General features: G+C 40.2%; 1 protein-coding gene across 1 annotated transcript in view; it reads right to left on the bottom strand.

Annotated features, from left to right (window-relative positions):
• SPIRE1 (spire type actin nucleation factor 1) overlaps positions 1-26,977 on the bottom strand; it is a gene marked incomplete at its 5' end in the record, with an annotated part of 127,940 nt that overhangs the window by 75,976 nt on the left and 24,987 nt on the right. The window lies entirely within an intron of this gene.

Here is a 26,977-nt window from a genome sequence, read left to right on the forward strand (position 1 = left end):
TTTTAAATACAAATTCTTGATTAGTTGAAGTTTTACATTTGTCTTTATGTCTTATAAGCTTTCCAGCAGCGTCTTTCAAGAGACTTTACAAAAGTTAGGCTTGTTTCACCCTACTTGTCAGAAGTGTGTGTCTGTGAGCTTCGAGCATTTCACAGATCATGAACTTCAGAGGCAGAGGAAGCACCTGAACAACTTGACACAGAGTTGGGAACATGACACCTCGTTTAACTGCATCTTTCCTAAAATTTTCCATTCCTAAAAAAATAGCTACTTCTGACTCTTACCAGATTTCTTGTCAGCCAAATTGCTGCAATGCCAAGATTTTGTTCCTGAACTCAATGATGTCAAGAAACAAACCCAAAGTAACAACACAACAGGCCACTTTTAAAGTGATGTGCCACAAAAGAATGGTTAGGGCTGGAAGAGACCTCAAAGACCACCTAGTTCCAACCCTCTTGCCATGGGAAGGGGCACCCTCCACTAGACCAGACTGCCCAAAGCCCCATCCAACCTGGCTTTGAACACTGCCATGGGAGGAGGGGGCAGCCACAGCCTCTGGTGCCAGTGTCTCACCCCCCCACAGTGAAAAATTTCCTCCTTATATTTTATACACCTTCTTCCAGTTTATAGCCATTACCCCTCATCTTATGACTACAAGCCCTTGTAAACAGTCCCTCCCCCAGGTTTCCTGTAGGCCCCTTCAGGTATTGGAAGGCCATTACAAGGTCTCCCCCTGGAGCCTTCTCTTCTCCAGGCTGGACAAACCCAAATCTCTCAGCCTGTCTTCATAGGGGAGGTGCTCCAGCCCTCTGATCACCCCACTCCATTGGGGCTCAGGAGAGCAGAGTAGAGAAGCCTAACACATGCTGCTGTTTTCTAGTGTCTGGAGTATTCATTAACTACACACAAAGCAATAAAAATCTGGTACCATGATACCAAACTGAGTGGGGAAGTAGACACTTCAGAACGGAGAGCCACCCTGCAAGAACACTTAAGACAGGCTGGAACAGTGGGATAAGAAAAACCTTATTAAGTTAAATAAGGGCCAGTGCATGGTCTTGCACCTGGGAAAACATAACCCTGGGGTGCACCACAGGCTGGGATCAATCTGGCCGGAGAGCAGTTCTGTGGAAAGGAACCTGGGGGTCCTGGAGGACAGCAAGCTCAATGTGAGTGAACAACCTGCTGAAGCAGCAAAACAAGCCAACAGGATGCTGGGTGGCATCAAGGAGGCTGCATCAGCACAGATAAGCAAGTCATTATCCGACAGCGCGTTTCAGGCCACACCTGAAATACTGTGTTCAGCTTTGGTCACTGCTATACAAGAAACGATGTGGACAAGCTGGAGAGGGTCCAGAGAAGGGCCACCAGGATGATCAAAGACCTGGGAAGCTTGCCAGATGAGGAAAGGCTGAGAATTGGGTTTGTTCAGCCTTGAGAAAAGAAGGCTTAGGGGTGACCTCATCACCATGTTTCAGTACTTAAAGGGTAGATACAAAGAAGATGAAGAGTCCCCTTTTACAAGGAGTCACATGGAAAAGATGAGGGGTAATGGGTACAAGTTACTCCTAGTGGAAAGAATTTCACAATGAGAACAATCAGCTATTGAGATAACCTCCCCAGGGATGCTAGCATTTATTCCATAGCCACCCAAGATGAACCATGCACAGCCACCTCCACTATCTTGTGGAACAGCCATCAGCCATACCTAGGCAGATTGCTATAGGTGACTTCTTTCATAAATAAACTCATAGGAATTCACACATATGGCCTGTGAACAAAAAGGTAAAAAGTTAGAGACTCTTACTGAGGTGGTTTTGTTAGTCAGATGTGCAAGAAAACTTGAGCTCAACATTCAGGGTGTAACTTCATAATGAAATATGTGACTTTTCACATGGAGTACAATGATAGTCCAAGGAGTTACTAATGTGCCAGACAACTATTCATTTAGGTCACATATGATCTCTAAAACTGTGTCATACAAATACAACACTGCAGGCTGACAAAGCCTCTGCAAAGCTCCTGCTTTTATGAATATTCTTCCATGTCCTCTTCCAGTCACACTGGATACATACATTTGGATCACTGGCTTTCAAATACTCCTCCAGGACTGAATGCCTAAGTGCACATAAAATAATTCAGTAACAAGCAAAGGAATTACTGCACAATTACCTGCGAGCTCTTGCAGTGGCCTCATTGGAAACACTGGCATTTGCTAGAATAATGCAAGAAAGCACCAGTAGGCACTGCTGACAATAATTTTTAGGTCTGAAATTCAGATACAATCGTAACATGGAAGGCTGATTTACCCTAAACCAAAGGGCAACAGAACGTGTAGCTGCATCTCAGCAGAAAGCTTAGCACCTGCTCTTTGGGCTGCCAAACCCCAGAGAATCCAATTATGAAATGACACAGTTTTCTGTTTCTTTCACTATTCCTTCTGAACAGTGAAATCCCCCCAGAAGAAATCTATATTAAAACATACCTCTATTACAGTTAAAATTTACTGATATATAAAACATACAGTTTATAACCTCAGGCATGAATTATCTTAGCATAAGATATTCTAGTGCCTGCCAGCTCCTAAAGCCATCAGTGTGCTGAACTGTGACAGTTTATTATCCTTAATGGGGCTGCATATTCCTGGATTACGAATTGCTAAGCATTTTTTTATTGCTGTCTGCCAATAACAATAATTCTCCATGTATTTTGGTACGGTGATGATAAAGACTTACTTACAGTCACAGTTCAGAAGATTTACACTATTAAAAAAAGGCATTTTATACTTTTATTAGAAGGGAAAAAAAACCCAAAAGTACCCCAAACAACCAAAACCACAAAAATACCCTCAAAACCCCCCAAAGCATTCCTATCTGGCTCCACACAGAAATCTGTATCACACAGCCACATTTTCTACAATGCTCGGCACTGTAGATATATATTACCTGTGTAACTCATTTAGCTGCTCCTACAGCAGCCAAGATACTAAATATCCATTCATTGGTGGAGACAGGATAATTCCAACACTTACAGCTATATAATCTGCACAGGTACTTGGGGAAAAAAGGCTGAAGTTGGAAAATGAAAATTTATATATACACCTATCAACTAGACGTATTGCCTCATAATCTACAGTGAAATTCTCTGTCCTACTCAGTGCATTTTGAACTGCTTTGGAAACTTGAGAGCCTCATAGACTTAGGCCTAAAAGAGGTAATCTTGAGTTTCTCCTATGCTGAGACCTTGCTAATGGATGTGCTAAAATCAGGTTCTGTATAAGCCACTCTCCTGTCCCCAACACAAGCAAAAGCAAGATAAATAGAGATGCATAATGCAGGTAACATGGTAGCAAGGGGGAAGGGAGGACACCAGGGCAGAGTGACCTGTCACATCTAAAGGACCAGACCACTAAAGGAGTTTTAACACAGTCCTACACAATTCATCCCTGGATCAGGATTCACAAGGTCCTCAAAGCTTCCTCGCTGTGTTGCAGAAAACAGAGCTGAGCTCAGGTGTACCAGGAGTATAAATGCCCTTAGAGATCTCCTACTTTGGAAATTAAGCCCATGCTGCAATATTCCCCTGTGTTTCTAGCCACATTATCTTCCTTTAAATGACAGGATGGGATTCCTACCTGGAAAAAGGAAGTCAAAGTATTATGGTTTGCACTGTGGCAAGTTTCCTGGTTTTTAAAACATCACCCTTTTTTGGTAAAATATCAACTACAATTCAGAGTTTGTAATTTCTACATAATTGTTGTCTCAGAAACTCTAAATCAGAATATAGTTTCCTCCACAATTTTCTTAACACAAAAGAACCACAGAATTCAAATCCAAAATTCAGTCTCACATTTATGGCCTTAAACTCCCCAGCAAAAATAAGCTGAACTGCCTGCCCTAACCACACCATAAAACACAGGCATTACTTCTTCCATCCAGTACTTGAGCCAGTTTCAAATGTAGGAACTGCATGGGGCTGAAGGTCCTGTGGGGTTTTCCTAATTGCTCATTTCTTGTGAGACCTCACACTGGTCATTTCTCCTCTCCTGCAAGAGTTTTACCACCTGTAATACGAGGATATTGACCGATTTTCAAAGCTTTGGATGAGAAGTGCTGTGCAAGTCTAAATTATATTTCTGCATGTCACACACAGAGGCTTAAACTCAGCTGGAAGTGCCTCTAATCATCCAGTTTTCCCGATGACTTTTGTTCCCTATAAACTGGGGGAAGGAAAAAATGAAGGAAAATACGTGCCTGAGGCTAATGGTTAGGCTTATCAGCTGGGTGCAATGCAACACACAAAACTGCTTTTCTTTGAGAATAAAAAGCGAGACAAGAGCGATTTATTTAAAAATAAGTAGCACAGGTAGCCAGAGAAAACAGCTACTATCAGATTGTTCTAAACTACACAGGCAATAAATACAGACAGCACCATCCCTTTGTCTTGCTAAACCAATGTAACTATACCTACCAGCCTAAACTCTAGAGAATGAATGTCTATAAGAAATAGGAAAAATGGCAAGGTTTTGATATTTTGGACATTGTGGGTTTAAATTTTGATCCCTGATTTCAATAAGAAGCTTTAATTATTTTTAATATCTGTTAAGATTTTAACATTTTACAAGCTCAAACACATCCACACACCCTTTTGAGAGTATCTTTTGTAGTACACACAGCATGACAGCTCATATTATAGCTCAAAAAGAAATTGCCTTGCATTTTCTAGGCCAAAGAAGATGAAAAAAATGGTTATTTCTTCAGATATTTCTCTAACAAATGAAATAATTTTCCTGGAAGGAATAAACAAACAAACAAAAACTAAAAAGCAATTCAATGGTCAGAAGATCCATTACAGAAGGAACACTAAATTCTCCTGGGCTTCCATAGGAACTGCAGCTTTGGAATAGCAAAACCACTCCTGCCAAGCAAAGTCTCCTTAAATCTGAGCCTCATCCATTTGTTTCTACCAGAGAACCTACTACTTCTTATTTTTCTTTTATTTTGTAGACCCCCCCGAAGAATAAAAATGCCATTGTATTACAAGCATAATCCCAGATTTCTTTAACTAAATGATCACACTTATCAATACTCTTCAAAGAGTTAAAGATCTTCAATCAAGTCAGTGTGAAAGAGCATCTACTCAACTACCTCTGGGGAATCAAACGTTCAGTGTTTCAAATGCCAGTGAACAATTTATAACTGTGAGATCTGGAGCTTGAATGATGGCAGAATTTGGGGTGGTTTTCTTCTCATTAACCCTTTTTGCATGGATTATTTTTCTCCTTTGTCCAGCCATCCCATGCTTTACTACGCTGTGTATTCTCCCATAAAAAACAGAACAGGCAGCAGCATGTAAATGTTAGCTTATAGGGAGGTGGAACAAAGGAGGGGAGTCTTATAAGGGCTGGGACCGTGTCAGACAACCTGCAATGACACCATTTCCAAGAACACTGGTTTTAAGGAATAGCTGCTACATGCCAAACCCTCTAGGGTGGGTGTCATCCTCACCTCTTCACCTTCCCTCTACTAACATCACAGCGTTTATGTTGCAATGAGGTCTGCCAGAGAAGAAAACTGACTGCTGAAAAAAGTCAGGCTTTCCTGACCAGCTCAGGAAAAGGAAAGGGGGGGAAAAACCCAGCAAGAAAACTGACTGCTGAAAAAAGTCAGGCTTTCCTGACCAGCTCAGGAAAAGGAAAGGGGGGGAAAAACCCAGCAAACCCAAACCCCAAATCTCTGGCCTACAGCATGCAGTCTCTACATATGCACTTCGTGCTACCATACATCACCATTGACTATAGGCCAAAACAAAGCACTGCACTGCAGAACCCTCAGAGCTTTACTTACGGATAAATGTCTGGTTTTAAATTCGCCTTAACAAGGAGTGATGATGGCCTGCCTGTGTGCCATAACTACTCAGTATTTTTAGATAAAATGCTGGGTGCAAACATAATCCTTTCTCTGAAAATGTTTCTACTTCTTTACAACACACCCTCTTCCCTAGTCTCCAGCTTTATCAACATTGCTATTTATCAAATGCTTATTGTGACAGAGCTGGGGGAGTGTGTGTGAAGGGAACTCTTACGAGGTTTTGCTTTACTCTTTAGATTTTTAGATCTTATAATTAAGATTTTTTTAAAAAGGGTTGATTATTTTAAAAAAATAAAAGTCTAACTCAAATCATAGCCTTATTTGAAACTAACATTGTTGGTAAATCTAATAACATTAAAGAAATTTTCAAGTGAAGCAAAATACAGCCAACAGAGTTTTTTCTTTTAACTCTTTAAAAACGGTATTAAATAAAACCACTTAAAATCAAATTCCTAAGGATTTTTTCCATTACAGTCAAGGTTTTCTTTACAGAGTAATACATGACATTCCAACAAATCCCAGGTGCAATGAAACAAGCAGACTGGAAACACAACCTTCCTGGCTTATTGCCCTTAATTACGCTAATAAAAAGTATTCTACCAGAAGAAATTAAGCTTTTCTCTGTTCCAGAAAGCTCTCTATTTTTAGATGGTCAAACTAAGGAAATGAATAATCTTCATAAACATTTAAACACATCTCTCCCAGCTAAAACAATTATTCCGTGAGTTGATCAACCAATGGGACTACGTGTATGACCTAAAAATCTTATATAAAAAACAAAATAAAAACAAACAAACAAAAAATCAAAAGAGAAAGCAGATTTTTTCTCTCTTCTGCAGAAGGTAGGCCTTGAACTGCGCATTACTGCTCACTAGAAAGCATGGCCTCAGGGAGAAACTTCTTCCAGTGAGCAGACGCTTCAGTAGCTGCTGCTCATATGGGAACACTGTATGAAATGTGAAATGTAAGGCAGGATGGCCAGCAGCCACCACAGATACAGGCTTAACAATTCCTGAGAAATTTTAAGCTGAAGGCAAGGACTAATATTCTTAGAATCTACATGGTATTTGCCCAAATCTCTTTGGCCATTTGCAGCGAATTTTTCATCTGGACTGCTTTAGAGCTGCTTCCTCCAAACATACCTCATTTTACTAAGAATCTTGCAGTTAATTCTCTATTGGAGAATTTTATTCATTAAACATGAAGCTGTTCACAACAGACCACTTGTCACTGTTTTATAAGGAATGGAGGCCATTAAACCTAGGAAGGAAACTCAAGATGACTAATCAGACCTATTAGGTCTCCTATGAACATTTATCAAATTTGCAGCATTCATTACTGAGGGCCCACATTTATGTCTTTTGTTCCATCACATTTTTGGGCTACAGCATGAAAAATCCAAACCACTGAATGTGTAAAAACCATTTTCTTTCTCTTCTGTGACTTGTAAATTAAGAAGTAACTACTTATTAATTATAAACCCAGAGAAAACACATTCACAGCCCTGTTTCTGCATTCATTACTCATCCTGTGACCAATGTACTACAAACTGGTATGATGTTTCTGACTTACTGTGGGTTGTACACACTTACCAAGGTAGCACACGCTTTGGATAAAGCGCCCACAGTCACCCAAGGGTACGAGGGCACTTTGGTTTTCAAGTAAAATGGCCTTTTGTTAACTTTACTAGATTTTTTGACTGACCACAGTCCTCTTTGGAAAACTCACATTAGTATTTATGTTAACAGATCAGAACAACACCTTTGAAATGAGCCCCTGCGTATCCCTCCCTGAGCCCTTGGGTGTTGCTGTGCAAAATGCTCCTTTTGGATGAAGTTACAATGGAAGACGAAATCCAAAGCTCACCTAAAAGTTGGTTTGCTGATGGTAACTAAAGCTCTCTGAAGAGAGCTAATCTGAAGTTACCTTGGACACACATTCCATGGACACAGTGTCCTCAACACCAACTTCTTTGTTCTACAGCAACCTGCTGTCTGTTACTGCAATGGACTGAGTGGAAACCGAAACATCATAAATAACTTTAACGCAAGACGAAAGAACAACTAAGAAGTTGTAAAATAACCACAAAATTAAGCCAGTTCAGAAAGAATAACAGCAGCCAGCACCTTGGACCAAAATTTTGTGACACAAAACCTGTGGGTGCAGCTGGGCAGCGCAGATGCAGTCTGTACTTGGCTTCTGTCTAAATGGAAATTGCTGGCAGGTGGCTGCACCTCTGGGGTCTCTGTGCCAGCACTTGTACCCCGTGATGAAAACCTAGCAGTGTCCACTGGAGTTCCCTCCCCTAGCTGGAAAGGGTTTAAATATCATTCTGGGGAGACAGTTTAATAATATATATATTATCACTATCTATAAGCTAGGACATTAAAGTATCAATACACACAATCAGCAAGCTAATGGGAAAGAAAGAAAATGTATTTTATATCCATCACCTTAATCACAAAGTACAATGGGAAGAGAAAACTTCGGTACGGTACAGTGAAATACTCCCTTGCAATAGAAGTGAAAATATTGACAGAACAGGGAAATTGTCTTTAAGATGAAAACCACAGCCCTATTTTGCGAGCCTTTATTCTCCCATGGGTATAGTAAAAGATGACACCTTTCACCAATTTTTACAAAGTGCATTAAATTCAGAGAGTGCTGTCTGATTCCTCTCCAACACTTTAGCTTCTACTCCAATGGAAACCAGAAAATCTTTAAACCCCAGAGATGGTTCTTGTCATTACAAAATATTTTGAATCCAGTAGAACAAGTGGAAGAGCTAAAGTTTCTTTTAAAACCATAAACATCAATAATTCAGACATTCTAAACAAAACAGTCTGGTTCTCCTCCTTTAACATCATCAGTATATTTTGTTTTTCTTGTTCCTATAATGTTGTGAAACTGGAAGTAATTATGATCAATGTAAAACTACCAGAAAGATGTAACAACAACCATAATGTAAAAGACCTAAAATAGAATTTGGAGCTTTGGATGCTAAAAGATGAAATAATACAAATACACTTATGCTGCAGTTCTAAACCAGCACTTCCTTACTCTATGTAAAGGAAATGATATGCAGACTAGGCAACGGGTACTTTAACTTAAGTAAAAGACCCCTAAAACCTAATGTGTAGTTAAACATTAATGACAAGCACTGGTGGAGTTTTTTTTTAGAAATAAATACCAGTGTATATATACACACTACTCAGTAATCTACTCGTCTTCTTGTAGGACATCTACATTTCTTACTGCAGGTCCAATTTCAGTGGGACTACAGCTAATGAAATATGGATGAAATAAGGTTGGTTGTATACTAAACATTTACAATGTCCTGTGAATAATTAAGGCACAGTAATTATAAGCCCAAACCACACCCTTCCCATACAGGATTCTTTTCACCAATGTAGCACCTGGCATGCAACTCGGGGATCTCCGCTGAGTCCCCGCTTGCTGAGCAGAAGACAGAGAGATGTGAGTTGATGCAGGAGAAAGAATTCATAACTTGGCCACTTCTACAACAAGAAGGAGGTCACATCTCCTAGTGCCTAAAACAAGGGATTTAGGAAGGCCAGAGGAATTCTGGATTCTCTGCACTCACCAACTCGAGTCTGTCTTTCCACCCCAAGGTTTAATTTCTTAATACTTTTCAATCAGCAGCTGAGAGAACAACAGTTTCTCAAGGAAAGCCAAACATGGATCGCAAGATAAATTATCTTTTTTTTCCTCTTCCTTTCTCTCCTGCAAAATGAAATCATTATACTCATAATCTTTAAAAGGCAGGAAAGGAGGTATATGGAAAGAGCTACTAACAAGAAGTGACATGCTTGAATTAAAACACATAGTGGAACAAAAATATTCCCCACCAAAAACTTCCTCGGGGCAGAAAAGAAGGCTTCTTTCATCTGTCCTATAGAACCTCTCAAACACTACTAAGTGCTTCATGACAACAAATATTATCAGATCACTTCGACGATATATTTTTAATCTCTTCTCCCAATGGTTAATTTACTCACTCTGCTCTTCCAAACCTCTCTTTCTTATATCATAAACTTTGCAATAAGTTAAAAAACCCCATACAGATGAACCCCGCCCCCCCCCCCCCCCCTTTTACCTACATAACCCTCATGCTCCTGAGATAACCCGCTTCCTATAGGAAAGAAAATCCTCAGATAGTGTGCCATCTCAGAAAACCTGCACATGTGGTGGTATCACAGACAAAGTGGAGTAAGGGACTTGTGAGGGATCAGAATCCGGGGTGGGAAAGGCGAGGGGACTGCGAGGAAACAGGGTGCTTTAAGAGTAACTTACACCTTACGGAACAGCTCACCCTGAGTGAAACTGCAGCGTTCGATCTCTGTGGGAACAAAGGGAATCAAAAAGCCAAGGGAAAGCTGATAACCTGTGTGAAATGCACCTGGAAATACAGTCATTAATTGTGATCCACGGCCCCTAAAACAAACAGCACTGGGAACACAAGTGGATGCAGTGCTTTAAGCCACTTCATGCCACAGATCTTCACCCAGAGAGATCCCTCTCAAATGAGCATTTACCCCAAAGGGCAGATAACTTCTGAGCAGATCAGCATTTGTCCAACATCACCTTGAACAGTTTGCCAGGCTGGAGCTACACTACAGGAGACTACAAAGGACTCTAATGATGACTTGACTCACAAAGCATCATTGATGTACCAACCTACTTTACAAGTAGTTATTGTAGTTATTTCACAATGCCCAGCCTGTGAGATGCAATCTCAGGTGGTCTACACCTGTTCTGCAGGACTTGGGGCTGTCAAGGTCAGGTATCTTGAGATGGTTGTAACTTGAACTCTGGCAGAGTTCAGATAAATGCAGTTAAATAGAGAAGAGAAAGCTTTCGTGTCTCTCGAATATCCTATTCCAACAGAGAGCAAAGGGAAACAGAAAGTTTGTGTTGGTAACAGGCTCAGCTGTGTCTTCCTTCCTTCCCTCTCCTGTTCCCAAACCCATACGCATTGTAAGCTGTCTAATTTTAGTTTCAGGTAGCAGATATCCTTTTCATAGCTTCTCCAAACAAAATGAAATAATAAAGAGGGCTTCTTAAAATTTTAAAGGGCAGAAGACAATCTGTTTATAATTACTGACACTAAAGAAATCTAATTAGAGAAAACCAAACAGAAAAACATATGTTATCTATGCCTTTGGCATAGTGTGAACCATGCAGAGGGCAGTGAAGCAACCCTTTGCAGGACGATTTCATTAATTTGACTTTAGGAAGACTAGTGAGACCAGGATTCAGCAAGGATATTTCTAGTAACTGATATATGACCATTGCTATGAAGGATAAGCTTTAAAACCACATCACATTTTCAGACAGTAAAATGCCTCATCATGATACATGCAAATCTTGTTATGTGCATACAAGAGGTCTCCTATTGTCACTCCTGAAAATGTGATCACATAGACAACGCTAATTTTGCCATATCCCAGCTCTTGCATGCTTGAGTTCATAGGTTTTCTTTTGTGAAAGCAAGAAGAAGGGGGCGGATGCTAACAACAATGAGCCCTGTCAAAGCACTACTATCAAGACACCTGTAAAACTGAACTCTTAACCCAGAATCTAAGCACAACAGAAGGCTGCTATCTTCCACGTGGTCTGATTTATCCTTGGCTGATATTTGCCGAAGGAAAGAGGTCTCCCTGATACTTCTGACCAAGAACACTTCAAAAGTGCTTGGCCTGTCTCTTTCCCACCCCCACGCTCTTCAACCCATTCTTCACCCTATTCCTTTTCCTGATAAGCAAAAAATAAATATGAAGATTTATTATGGTAAGCTTGAGAACCTTTTATTGGTACAACTTTAGTCCCCACTGATCGGAAGAGTGGCTTATAATGTGCATGCACAGCTTTGGTTTTAGGAATGACTTTTCTTAGCTTTAATAGAATCTTTCACCATTTAGTCACAGTAGACCTTTACAAATACCCACAAGACCAGCTCCACTTGCTCAGTACAGTCAGTCATTAAATTTTATACCCCTCTTTTCCTGTAAGCCTGAACTGTAGATGTTGGTCTGAACAGCAGAGGCACTGAGCCTCCAGAGCTGAAACGGAGATCAGTGTAAGCTGGGCTCTCAGCACTTGAAATGCTGTATAGCATTAAGTACTCTGAAAGTCAGGCTCTAGGTATTCAGAATGAGCACCAAAAATCCGATTATCTGTACAACAAAAGGAAAACATATTGTGAAAATACATGTTTTGAAATTACAGCAATTAATATAATGGTAAAGGCCATGAAAAAGTAAACCCTTCTTTAAACATCCATCTGAACGCTGCAACTAGAACATAGGATGACCGTGAAAATCCACTGGAAAGTCACAAGATGATGCAAACACAGAAAGGAACAAAACTCTCTCAAGGCCACCGAATTATGGGCATTCTTACTTTGTGAACTCTTGAATCACAGCCTTAGTAAGATTTTTCCTTTTCTAACATACATGTGTGTAGGAATGTTGTCATACACAGAACTTCCTTCAGAATGACCTTTTGAAATTTATCAGCACACAGCCCACTGCTAATGCTCTGACACATACACACACAAGCACCACTACCTACGGCAGTAAACAATTCTCCCATCTATCCCCTACTACGGCTCTGAGGCTAAGCAGCTTATTTTAAGAGTTGAACCTACTCTATTTACTCTGGAAGCTTATTAGAAGGACCCATTTTACACCATAACTGTTAGAGGGACAATTGCTTTAAGAAAACAACACCAAAACGAAAAACAGGTTTGCCTTCTTCTGAAGACCGTAAATTGTTCAACCATCTGCGTAGTGCCCGAGTATTTCACAAAGCAGGGACCAAACCTGTACTTCAGCAGCTTTATTCCTACGGAAGAAGCTACTACAGAGAAGACAGGCAGCCTTTGAGATAACACTGTGAGCCCATTTAGGGCTTTGAACATAAGCAGCCTGATTTAGAGCTGCACCCAAGGATGGGACTGGCAGCTGAGAGCGGTTGCAGAGCACTAAGCTCTCTCATCACTTAGCTCCACGGGGTAAACCCCACATTTTCTCCCTTCATGTGGCCTCTTAGTCATGCAATAGCAAGCTACAGATAACGTAGTTCAGTCCTTCACTAGACGACTATTAACTACAGCCAAAGAAGCAGCCAGGAAGGGGTTTGGAACCCCATCAGATGTTAACTGTCACCATTTGTTAGCTGCTTGCTGTAAATTACAACCAGTAACAAAGGAATGATGCAAGCTTTTCTTAACTACCAACTGTTAGTGCGTCACCTACAAATTTCAAGCATTGGGTCAGTTGCACAGAGCTCATGAAAATCATCTTAAACTATTTTTAATGCTTAATTTCAGCAAGTCTTGTTTACAAGTGTTTTGCGGTGTGATTAAGCAGACCGTAAAGTCAAGCACAGTTTGAACATACATAAATTCCATTTATGAAATAGGACTTGCAAAGGTATTATGTTAAATTAACTGGGAAACAATAATCACCTAGAACACAGTAATTACATCCTAAAAATCAAACCTCTACCGAATTCACAGGTATCCGGATTTAGGGAGTTCACAACTAATATACCTACTGTACCACTGCTCTTGATGTTCTTTTTTTTCCAGTGTTGTGTTGGGGGTTTTTTGAAGGAACAGCCACAAAGCCCGAGAAAATAGAGTCTTTATAATCCTCTTGCTCTTTTGAATTAATGATGCCATGCAGGGAACAAAAGAGCAATTACTTCTCAACATTTAACAGACTTAAAGATTTTTAAAGCGGCTCTTAATACGATAATGGATGAACATAAGAACTTGCACACTTCTTCAAAGATACAAGAGGTGACAGATAAGCCTTTCAGTCAATGCAAACATTACTAGCAAACTGCAATGAGATCTGTTATGACCAAATGGCTTCATTTCTTGCATGTGATTTTACTGTGTACCCATTCACACCGAAGTATTTTGCAGAATTCCATTTCAACATAATGTCAAACACTTGTGCCAGCAATTGCTAGGAAAAAAAGACAAGGGTGACTACAGATGTCTTGTTCAATTCAGATCCATTTACAATATAATACTGCAGCATTTTGTGAGATTCGGTCTCACTTTGGAAATATATGCAAATATTCCACCCAGTAAAGAATATCATCTGAACATTAATGTTATAAAGATACAGAACAGGTAGCACCAAAGAGGATTTCCTGGCTGCTTTAAATTAGAGAATTTGTTAGTAAACACATGGGCTAGCAGCATAACTCAGAATTTTGCTCTGTGCCTACAAGGACAGAAAGGTCAAGAGCACAAAGCTGCTTTTTTATGAGCAGGAAGAATGAAGGTTAAAGAAGGCGTCACAAAAGGATTTCTTCCCCTCCTTGCTTTCAAAAAAATAAGAGGTTGGAAAAAAGCTTGATTAACTTTTAATCAACACCAAGAATTTTTTTTGTTACCAACGCTTTGTCTCAATACTAAAAAACAACAAATCCCATAAGCATCTTTAACATTATCAGTTAAAGTATTCAAAACAAAAGATGACCAGAGTATCTGAATAAGTGCCGGTGAAATGAGTGATAAAGATTTTTTGTTTTTAAAAGCAGGCAGACCTTTTTACAGCATGTTTCTTCACTGACATGACTGCTTTCCCAACATGACACATGGTTTCCGTGAGCCCTAAGTCAAAACTATCCATGTATCTCATACATCTCCATTTCCTCTTAAACAAGGCTTTGACAAAGCATTCCAAGAGTCTCCATAAAAAAATTACATGACTGCTTAAAACAGATTCAAGATTCAAGCAAACACATAATCAGATAATATGTCAGAGCTTCTTATGGCTCTAAAGCTTAAAACCCCTCTTCATTAAGATTTCATTTTTAATCATTAAAATACCCTGTATCCTTATTATAATAGGCCTCTCATATCTTTTTAATGCTGCATTTCAAAGCAGTGAGTTCCCCAGACCAGGTTTTGGGTGTGAATGGGCTGAGTTTCTTTTCTGTTCAACTTCACAAGGTCCTGGAGGTGTTCCTTCCCACTGCTCCTCTCTCCTCCCTAATTAACCCTTGAGTGTAACTTTACAAGCTCTTAAAATAGAAGTTGTTGGAAAATATTTTTTTAAATAAAACAAGAATTGAAAAGACAAGGAAAATAATCCCTGCATGAGACTGTCTTTATTTCCTTTATTACAGATGGTTGGGTGCCAGAGCAGTTGTCATTAGAGGAGAAGCAGATGAGCCCCATCTTCAAGGCTTGAAAAAGCTGAGGGAGGTAAGCACAGCCTGCCCATACCCACAAGGTGGTCAGTGAGAAGACAGTCAGGCTCTTCACTGCACTGCACAGTGTGAGAACAAGAGACAATAATCATAAACTGAAACAGGAGAGGTTCAGACTTCATGTAAGGAAAAAAAAAAACTCGCCAAACCTGAAGGAACACTGAGCACTGAAAGAGGCTGTCCAGATACGCTGTTGAACCACCATCCTTGGTTTTCAAAACCCAATTAGAAAAACGTCTCCAGCAACCTAGTCTGAACTGAGGGTTGACAAGAGGCCCCTTGGAACCTAATACCTCTGCTTGGAAATTTTTTGGCAAGCATTTATCTCTAAAATTTAATGTTGCAGAAAGAGTGTTTGACCTGAAGTCATCATATTGTGAGCAGCAGCAAATGCAGAAATGTGGAATTTTCTTTTTATAGAATACAGTGATCAATCATCTTCTACATATGATAAAAAATGCCATCCCTTAAAACCCAAGTCTTACAGACAGTCAGTATTTATTAGGTATTAACTTTTTTTTAAGATGGCATCTTGCCATGGGCAAGAGTTCACACCCATGCATAAAATATTATTATCTCTTCATGGAATGAGTGCTATTGTTACGTGTTATTTAAATGGAAATATAGAAGTCATTACATATTTCCATATGGATATCTTGGAATAAAACTGTTTACAGGATCGGTGTTTTGGCTGGCTAACAGAGAATAAATAATTTTCCTGGCAAACTGATTAAAAATTTGCTCATGACAATTCCTAATTTATGTAGATAATTTATAACTTGATAATTTATACAGTCTTAAAGGTACAGTTTACATCAAATAGAGGGCGTATCATTATCCATAAAAAGTCTCCTTTTTGCTGAGTAACAAATATAAACAATTACCTTCCTTGAATCCCTGTATATTTTTCTACTACTATTTTATGTGCCCAGGTGATAGCAGTGTACTGAAGAACTTCCAAACTTCCAAACATTGTGCTAAATTACAATCCGGGAAAGCAACCTAACATACCAAGGAACTAAAAGTCACTAATAACCTCTAAGAGCCAGAACCCACTCATGATGCAGTAACTACTTCTGCGCCATCTGATTTAGCTGCCCGCTGTACACTACCAACCACAAATGCATCCACCTTGCTCCCAAGCCCTGGGAGAAGACCAGCTTGAAAAAAGTCACCTTCAACTGAAGATGGGATGGCACCATATCATATCTGAAGGCCAGCAAGTAGGAATAGACTGGGGAATACATCTAGGAAGATTCTGGCATATTAAGGAGAATTCCTGTGTTATGGAAGCTACTTCATAAAAAAGGTAAGTATTGACTAGTTTGAGCAGGTTTTCCCTATCTGAACAATAGAATACTTTAACTGACTCACAGAAGTGCTGCTGTTTGACAGAGCTGACTCTCTGAAAGATTATGTAGTTATACTATAAAACCAGGTCACTCTCTCTTCTCAGTAATTACTGATTGCACGAGATGTTTCCACCAGATAGCCAGCTTGTACCGGCATCACAAAAATATTATTTGTTAAAAGCAGATATTCTACCAATGTATTCTATCTCTGCCAGATGAAGATTCAATTTATGGGTCATATCCAGAATTAGGTCAGAAAAAATACCTTGATTTTGGCCCCCCTCTTGCCCAGGAATGGAGGCTTCATTACAAAGATATAACTTCAGGCAACTCTTTATTCATATTCAAGGACACTTGTTATTTTGCTGATCTTAATGCCACCTTTTATAACATAAAAAGGCTACATCTCCCCTTTTTTTTTTCCAAAATATTATGCAAATATTATGTTTACTTCCAGTAAAATGGTATAGCACATTTTATTTCTATCAGATATATGTAGTAATACAATTTTATGTTCTAGGCATTCCATGGGAGTCCAGTAAAACTTGTCTTGAAAACTTTTTAATAAAAATGTAAAGACAGACACTTGAAATATGCAGGTCTTGGTTTCATACAACTGATGAAGTCTGTAGCACAGCAGTTATGAAAAACCATCTTGTCACCATATTTGCAGCAAAACCTGTTCTGTCTCAAGACATCTTTCCAACTGCACTTGAAATATTAGTTACCAGTTCTTATGATTTCATCGAAAGACTCATGCAATTTTAGCCTGTTCCTTACAGTCCCAATTCCTGAGTTGTGCAACACAGTTTAAGGAATTTTCCTTGCTCATTTTAAGGTGGGGTTTTTTTTAGCCTTTAAGGTTCAGGTAAATAAAAAATAAAACTCAAACCCCAGGAATTCTAAAAGGCTTGTGGCTTTAAGGAGGAAATGAAAGAATTCCAACTCATGAAGTTCTGAGGGTAAAAAAGGTTTTCTAATGCCTGACCCAATTTCAACGCTTGGATTTTATATGACTGTGTTCCTTTACTTCAGATTTATCACTTCCACAACACTACTTAACAGCTGCTGATCTTCTAGGGGGGGTTTAGGATACCCATTTTACACCAATATTATAAGTGCCAGGGAGGAAAACCAAAAAGAAGGAAAAAACCCAAAGTCATACTATCCCACTATCAACATCCTTGCCCCTACAAACATTAAAATACTTTTAAACACTAGTCAAATCCTAGCCAAAAAGGACACTTGTTACCAGTGTTTATAGTACTCCCCCAATACCTGACCAATGCCAAAACATACTACATTACAAAATCCAATCCAATCTGATCTTCCAATCACTTGCAGTAAATTCACAAGCACTAAGTTCAAGCCATTTAATGTAGCATGCAAAATAAAAGCAGAATATAAAGAAAAAATATGAAGAAAAAAATGCACAATTCTTCAAAAATCATTAAGCATTCAAGAACCAGTTTTTAACATAAAACCTCTCCTGAATTTATTCTTAGCTACTTTTTCCCTCTGTCATTTCCTGACTCAGACCAGACAGCTCTTTACAAAACATTATCAAGAGAATAAAAAATTTGCATCAGATGTGGTAAATCTATTGCGCTACATTAACCCAAAGGCATGACAGCCACCACCTCGATAAGGATTCACATGCCTCCACAGCTGCTTTTTAAAAGAAATTTAACTATGAGCAGTCATCTTTCTTGGTAGGGTAAACAAGAAAAAAGAGCAGCACAGGAATAAACAAGCTAAAACCCAGGAGTGAACAAGCGAATTTTAAGAAAAAAAAACATCTAGTGAGTGTAAGGAGATGACATAACAAGATTCTTTTTCTGCTTCCACACAGAAGGAAGAGTTACACAAGATTTCTAAAAGTCCCTTCTATTTACATGTTTATGATTCTGTGCTTAATACAGCTTCAGGCAGCAGTAATCACCAAAGACTACCACACTGAGCATGCAAGACGTCATGAGACCTAAGTAACAGAATGTTTCTATTGTTCTGATGAGACAGCAAGATCCTAAAAAATATTTTCACCGTTCCTCCTAAAAGAGAGATGCAATGTATTTATAGCACAGCTATGTTCTATTCTCTTAGAAGTATGTTGCAGAAGTTCATGTAAGACCTGCAGTCTTCTGAGATTTCCCACTTTCACATTAACAGAAGAAAAAGCAGCAGCTTCAGCCAGTCATCCATGGTGTGACAATTTTTGACTTACTGTAAAATATGGCATTAGTTTTGGGCACGTCTGTTAGGTTGGCACATACCAGTGCTTCTCTTGCAAAGTGACTTCTGTCTAATCTTCCTTTGGAAAGTACATTTATATAATTCTGTGAAGCTTGTCTAAAGGTATTGCTTCCTAACTAATGTCCATAGGGTAAACCCCCCCCCAACATTATGTAACAGTAGAATAAGACTATTTAAAAATAAAATTGTGAGTCAACTCATCACATTTTTTCTGGCTCATATTGAACTGTTGCAACAGCCAATGTCATGGAAAGTAATCAAAAGAAATGAAAAAAAAAAGAAAAAGACATTTTGCTAGAAAAATAAAACTCAGTAGTTCCCTGCCTCTCTGGTACTTTTGTGCCCTTGAATATTCTCTTCCATAACCATAGTAAGAGTTACTTGTCAATTATATCCTACATCAGAGAAAAGTAGTATGTAGGACTCTACATCCATTTTTGCTACTAAAGAGCACCGCTCAGCAGCAAGTACAGCATCTATTTTGCATTTTGAGTGTACAAACTGTATGCCCACACCATGTACACCACCAAAGCTTCCAGCAAAATCTACAGCTCACGACAGAAAACTCCCTGTCGTGCTAGCTGAGAGCTGCAAGCAAACTAGCTTACAGTGGAGCTGTGGGCCACCATGGTTACCTCCAGTCAGACAGCTCAGGGAGCCTGAAACGAAGAACCAGGCATTCCCTGTACTAAATTTGTAGTTTTCTGTTTGGAAACTGTGTCTGTCATAATCTCTCAGCAAGACAGACTCAGGGCCCAAGCTCCTGCACAAGCGCTGAAATTCTTGAGTGTAAAACAATCATCGAGCCACAAGTTAGTTATGTTTTGACTAAGATAATAAGCATTTATCCAACCAAGGCGGTCCTTATGTATTAGATAGCAACATCACAGATACAGAGACTTTTTATTTTAAAAAAATTGCATTTATAACTTTCTAAGTATTTCCTTCCCAGAAAGACATCGCAATCTCTGCTCTGTTAAGCCCTGAAGGCAGTTCAAATACATCAGTCAGCTCGAGATGGAAGAATCTCAACTACAACTCATTGGTTGGGGAAATTCTACCCACTCTATGTCAGCTAGGAAATGACTCAGTCCCACTGAACAGTGTCCTCTTGCAACACAGCTACCAAAAAATATCTGTCTCAATTCATACTCCAACCACTCTCCCTGATTCACAGCCTCAGCCAATGTGGAATCAATCTGTACACAGTGTAATTATAAGTAAAATGATAACAATAAAAAAAATCATGTGATATATGGGTATTTTCTGTTCCTGTTTTTAATGAAATTTCTGTATTTTTACAATGGCAGTGCCTGATTAGAGGAGCCAGGATGGCAGGACAGATGTGAAAAAGGTGGCATCAGATCATGATGGGATGCTTACCTGGTAGGATTTGTTAGATATAACCACCTGGCTAAATAACAGCTTCTTCATTAAACATATAGTAATCATTTTATTCATAGTGCAGCCACATTGCTCAGTTACCAACTGCCATCATCTCTACTGAGCTTTTCTGAAATAGTCTCAGTAATTTAGAAAATATTTTTTACATTCTCTTTTCCTTTGACAGTTTGCAATACTAGCATAAGCAAAGCTCTCTGATAAATACTTCAAACTTAAGAGCTCCACAGATACGTGAAGTATGTCATCATTCCTCCTTGGAGAGCAGTGAAAATGGACAAAAGACAATTTTTTGGGGGGTTCCGCAGAGCCCAAAATTAATGGTGGTATGAAAATGGGGCTAGTTCCGAGTAACACATTAACACAGTGGAAGTTACTGTTGGGGTTTTGCCCCATACAGCCCCACTCGCTCACTCCCCACTGGCAGGATGTGGGAGACAACTGGAAGCATAAAAGTGAGAGAAGTCAGGGGTTGATATACAGACAAGTTTAACAGGGAGAGAGGTGGTAGATTGCCCAGAGAGGTGGTGGAGTCCCCATCCCTGGAGGTGTTCAAGGCCAGGTTGGATGGGGCCCTGGGCAACCTTGTGTAGATCCAGGCCTGGAGGTTGGTGTCCCTGCCTGTGGCAGGGGGTTGGAACTCTATGATCCTTGTGGTCCCTTCTAACCCGGACCATTCTAGGATTCTATGAAAGCAAAAGCTGTGCACGTAAGCACAGCAAACCAAGGAATTCATTCCCTGTTTCCCATGGGCAGGCAGGTGTTCAGCCATGCCCATGAAAGCAGGGCTCCATTACCTGTAACAGGTACTTGGAAAAACAAACATAATCACTCCAAAAGTTTCCCCCGCCTTCTCCTTCCCCAGCTTTATATCCTGAGCATGACATCATATGGTATGGGATATCCCTTGGGTTAGTTGGGGTCAGCTGTTCTGGCTGTGTCCCATCCTAACTCCTTGTGCATCTCCATCCTACTCAGAGTGGGGTGGGGTGAGAAGCAACGAAGGCCTTGGCTCTGTGTAAGCCCTGCTCAGCAGTAACTAAAACATCCTTGTGTTACCAATGCTGTTTCCAGCACAAATCCAAAGTGTGGCCCTGTACTAGCTGCTGTGAAGGAAATTAACTCTACCCCAGCCAAAACCAGCAGTTAGAAAATTGATGCTCCTTGAAAACAGCTCCCAGTTTAGATGCTGCAAGTGAAGAGAGGACATCGTACTGACTTTGTTACATATCCTGAGAAAGGAGAGGTTTTACTGTTCCTGTTTTCAGTAAGTGATGTTTTCTCTCTCCATGCACTATCTTCTCTTCAGAGAGAAAGGGGACACAAAATGTATTAGTTTGCTTTAAAACTGTTTTTGCTATACTACATCATGATGTTTGCACTGCTAACAAAAGTAAGGGGGGGCACTTAAAATATTTGATGAGATTTAGTATTTATTATATTATTTTAGTAGGCCTGAGAGTTTCAGCCTGCTCTTTTCTGACTCATAAAGTAGACAGCGTAATTAATTTTCCTCAAAAGTTCAGTGAGAATATTTATGTCCAAATATAATTTGCTGTGAAACAATTGAGATGTTTTCCACACAGGAATTTCTTTCAATCACAAACAAGTCCCTGACCTTCAAGTGAACAGGCACTACATATAATCTACAATTATATTGTGACTTGTTCACAATGGCCACATAAAACAGACATCAAGGGTGGGAAGATGGAATAATGTGTAGGCCACAGTCACCCCACTGGCTGGTTGGTGGCTTTTCTACAGACACTGCCCTTGTCATCATGCCATCTCCACTGGCTGCAGAGAGGATGCAGATGTAAAATACTGCAACAAACCTGAAATTCATTTCCCAGACACTGGTGCATGCTGACTCCTGTCAGCAGTTAGGGCATGGCAATGCACTAGGACAAACACAGGACAACTCCTTGGTATTTACGTTGATATTCCACAATGATACTCTCAAGACAGATGAGTGATTAAAGCTATAGCTTTTCCAGATCACTCATAACTTTACCTTAAAATGCTTTGTAATGTGTTCTGCAGCCCTGTAATCATGTGTACATGTTGCTGTTGCTGCTGTAGGGAGAGAGAAGTGTGTCTATCCCCACCTACAGGGTTCAGCATCCACATGTGTGTTTTCTGTACTGTTTTTTTAAACCGTAATCAGAGAAAGGAAACCTGCCTCCCTGTTTCTGAATGAGCAAAGAAAACCACGTGAGGAAGTAACAAGGGCACCCAGCTCTGCAAGGGAAGGGCAGTTGAAGCTGAGGGTGACCACACAGAGGCAGGAGCAGTGCTTTCACTGACCAGGGATGCAGTCCCCAGTACCCAAACAGGAAAGGCTGATCAGGTCTGGTGACAGAAACCAGGGTCATCCCCAGTCCAAGATCACCAAAGTCATCTCACAGTGATGAGGCAGGTCTGAGGCTTGGCCAGGAAGCCAAGCCAGCAGGTCACGTCCAGTAAGGGACATGGAAGCACAGGAAGAGCCACAGCGTAACTCAAGATACAAAATACAAAGGCTCAGCTTAAATGCTGCTGCTGAGAAGAAAAAGGAGAAACACCTGTAATGAAGCTTCTGATGGCTCTTCACAGCTCTGACACAGCTGTTTGCACAGCTGCCTCCTCCGAGGCTACAGCCACACCACAGCAGAGCTGGCCGTGGGCACAGACAGCCCGCTCCTAGCAGAGGTGTGTGTGCAGGACCCTGGCACAGGGTGCTGTGCGTCAGGACCAGGAAACACCAAAACTCTAGGGGAAAAGTGTGTATTATTCTATGAAACAGTATGTGGCAACTCTCAGAAAAGGAAGTGTTACTGAAAAATCACATGCCTAAAGTCAAGTTCAAGAACAATCCAGTGTTCAGAAATAATGTAAGATACTAAAACACATAAAAGTTAGCTTGTGAGAGCACTGCACTGAACTCTGTATTTGGTTTTCCCGACTGAGAGAAAATATTAGTCATGTACTTCAGGAAGAGTAAAAAAACTTCATCCTCCTGAATGAAAATGATTTGGCAGTTTGCTTGCTACACTTGTTTCATAACTGATCATGAGACCCACTAACAGACCCCTGTTGTTCCTTTTTTAATTAAATGAAGTCTATTATAGTTGGGAATGTCCTGGAAAAAACTTCTAATAAAGTGACTGATGGTCCTGTGTGAGGGAACAATAGCTTTTTTTAAGCCAATATTGTTTAAGAAACTAACGCCAATTAGATCCATCAACAGGATCACATAAACAAAACCTTCCTTCAAAAGAAAGGATACCAACAACTACTGCAGGAATTACCGAAAACAAACCCCCATGCAACTTTCACATCCACAAATCAGTCTTAGGTATTCAGGTTACTGACACTCCTGCACCAGCACACTCATTTTAGGTAGCAGGAGCCTCCCCTGAGCACACCTGGCTGCTGTAGCAGCAGCATCCTCATCCCGTTCATACTTTGTCCCTCATACGGGCCTCTGGTTCTCTTGACAGGAACTGAACTGTTCAGCCAACACGAGGGCTGGTCCCTCCTTGCCATCTGACTACCCAGTGCGCCCAGTGACACTCTGGTGAGTCAGCCAGCACTCTGTGCGGCCAGGGCAACGCTTCTGCCCCCTCCCTGCCACCTTCCTGCACCGCCTCTGACACCTCATCTCCCTGTGTGAGGTCAGCATGGGTGTTCCAAGCTGTTAAAATATTTCAGGACTCACACACATTAGACTCACTCTCCCCCCTCCCCTGATTCTCTGAACCTGGAAAATAACCACGCTGTCCTTCCATCCAATACTTGGAGAGGATAATGCAGAGAAATAAATACGCAGCTAAATGACCCTGACTCACAGCATTTGAGGAGCAAGAAAAAGGATTGGTTTATACACATGAATTTGGTCTTTTTAAAATAAATTATTTCAGTTCAGCAACATGAACAAACACATCACCGAAGTGCTCCAAACAGAATGTGCTTAGGCTACGTTACCAAAATGAGTAAGAAAACATTACTAATATCTGGGAAATACAGAAAAAATTTTGCCTATCTTGAAGCCTTCTCACTTTAAAACTGAATTATCTATATAAGCATATATAAGAGCAAATGTTTTATAACATGTTCCTTGTTGTGAGCAGCTGTCCTTCTGTAAGAAATATAAAATAATATCAGGTATGTAAAGCACATACAAATAATCATTGGCAAACATTCATCTAAATTTGAGACATCCACATGAGGGGGTGTGGGGGGTGTGGAAAAAAAAAAGCATCCAAAATGGTGAGAAAGCTCCAGGATACAGAAAGAGCACATAATTTATGTAGCAACTGTCCAGTCTCCAATGTCTGGAAAACATTTTATCAGCAGCTTTATAGCAAGTAAACAGTGATACAATCTAAACCAGAAAATTAAATACATCCAACTGTGTAATGACAATGGTTGCCTAACAGCCTTTTAAAGATTATTCAATTAAATTTTCAACTGGCTACATTATGATAACACATGTTGGGTATTTTAAAGACTACAATTTATAAGGCTTAAGTAATGACAAACTTTATGTTACATTAGGTTCAGTGATTTGAAGTCTCTTCTAAAACTTGTGATCAGTCACAAGGCTCTATGACTCTTGAGATTATTATTTCACTTAAAGGGACGCTGTTTTTTCCCCCACAGACATTTATACATCTACTTACCGTAGCTTAGCAAAAAGCAATCACTTAATTTTTTTCCCTTGTGCAACACACGTTAACTCCTGGTGCTGTTTGACATGTGTGCAAACCAAGCAATATAGTTCTGCCATTAACAGGAAACACCAACGCCAACATATCTATCCCCTGTGCTGCCTTCTTGTCTGCTGTTTCACCACCACAAAAATACACACAAACACATGTACATGTTTATGTTTGCTATGTGTGATAAAACACGTGCTTTGTATAAAAAGCACCAAAACAAAGAACACGCATTTTTGGAATTATTTGCAAAGTTTAAGATCACTCATTGAAGACTGACATGAAATTGCTGGAATGAAAACCATGCCAGCAATTTTCCAAACATACAAATACAAGGCTATGTACAGAAACTAAGAACAAAAGGTTTATTACCAGTGGCCTGAGCTCCTCGAGGTCCTGAGCTCCTCCAGCTGAAACCCATGGTTTCAGTACAAAAGGGTGCTAGAGTTTGGGAAATCCGTTTCAGTCTTTAACTGTACTCTGAGAAGGAGCTCATGCCTTTGTCTTTCATGTTGTGCTGCCACATCAATGCTCGGGTTTGAGCACTAACCTCCATGCCCTCAGTATTTCCCAACCTGCAATTCAAACCAAATGCTAGAAGATTAAAGAGAAGGCAGAAAGAATGCACCCTTACCTGTGGATTACATTTTCAAGTAACTACAGCTAATGCTAGGAATTTCTTTTTCTGTGTTTGGGTGGCTGCCTGCATAGGTGCTCTTCACAACATGAGTGGTGAAACAGGGGAGTAGATTTCCCAGAAAGGCTGTGGGATCTCTGGCCTAGGATACAGTCAAAACTGGACTGGAAAAGGTCCTCATCAACTTTGCTTAATGTGAAGTTAGCACTGTCTTCGCCGTGTTGGTCATCTGATCCACCCCAAATGACCATAGGTCCCTTCAAAGGTGCCTTCTAACAATACAGTAACATTGCAACTTTGGCCAATTTCAAGCCCTGTCCTACAAATTTAGTCATTAAAGAGCAGACCAGAGAGGCCTTCATACACACCAGGATCCAGAGTCCAGCAGGGTCCTTAGCAAACAGCACTGTTGCCAAAGTTTTTAGCAATACCATGCAGCTTAATGAAGTTATTGAGCTCCCAGGGTCCATGCTGAACATGTCAGTCCTGGAAACCTTCCCAACCTTAACTGCAATGCAGTTAATAATGAAATAAATGGAAATCAACAAAGCCAGCATGATCAGAACTAACACAAATCAATCTTGACACAACACATTAGCCATGTCAAAAGGATCTGAATAGGGATGGCCAACCTCCATAGCTACTCCATAGTGGAGAAAAAAACCTGAGAGATAACAGGAAGGGCTTAGAACTGTGAATGTTATGACAATTTTTTTACATTCAGTAATAAAGTTTGTAAACTTTGTGCACTCAGAAGGAAAACGCAAGCAAATTGTCTGCATAGAAACAGTTGGCATAACATGTTCTATGTCTCCTCATAAATAAAGGTGCAGTTAAGAGGAAGACCAACTTTGTAGAAAGACACAGCAGTAAATACGCTGCCAAAGGTACAAATTCAATAGGGTATTGTGTCATTCGGTGTCTCATGATACAGGAATCAGGTTCTTTAGCATCTTATGACCCAACAGTGTTCTCTGCAGACTGGAAAAAGATGCTTGTTTTTCTTAACAACCTTAAGTCAGTCACTGTAATGGAAGAAGCTGAGGGAATCAAGAGACTTTGTGTAGTAATCATATCTCTAAAATGGACTTCAGCAGCACAAGTTATTTCTCCACTTCAGTGTTAAGAGGACACAGTGCCATGCAGCAGAAGTCATCGGGGTCAGATGCCAAGAACATAAAATAGACAGAAGGTACTGGAAGAAACACGACATCTGTAAGAGTCAACTGCCCATTCAGGACCCTAACTCTCATTAGCTGTAGGTGTTACCAGACAGCGGCAGCATTTGTTAGGCTCAGGGCAGTCAGAATTCAGATGAACTTCTGGCTGAAGACAGCAGCTTGCTGTATCCATTCATATCTGTTTTGTTTGCTCAGGATCCCCTCATGAGATCTGCAGATGAAGTTGTGCACTAGGATGCTGAAGACCTCTGCTATTCGCAGTCCCTAGCACCATGGTAGAATTGGGTCAAGCCTAGGACAACAGTAGAATTAGCCTGGAACACCA

Source organism: Gallinula chloropus (genome assembly GCF_964237585.1).
Source record: "Gallinula chloropus genome assembly, chromosome: 2".
Lineage (NCBI taxonomy): Eukaryota > Metazoa > Chordata > Aves > Gruiformes > Rallidae > Gallinula > Gallinula chloropus.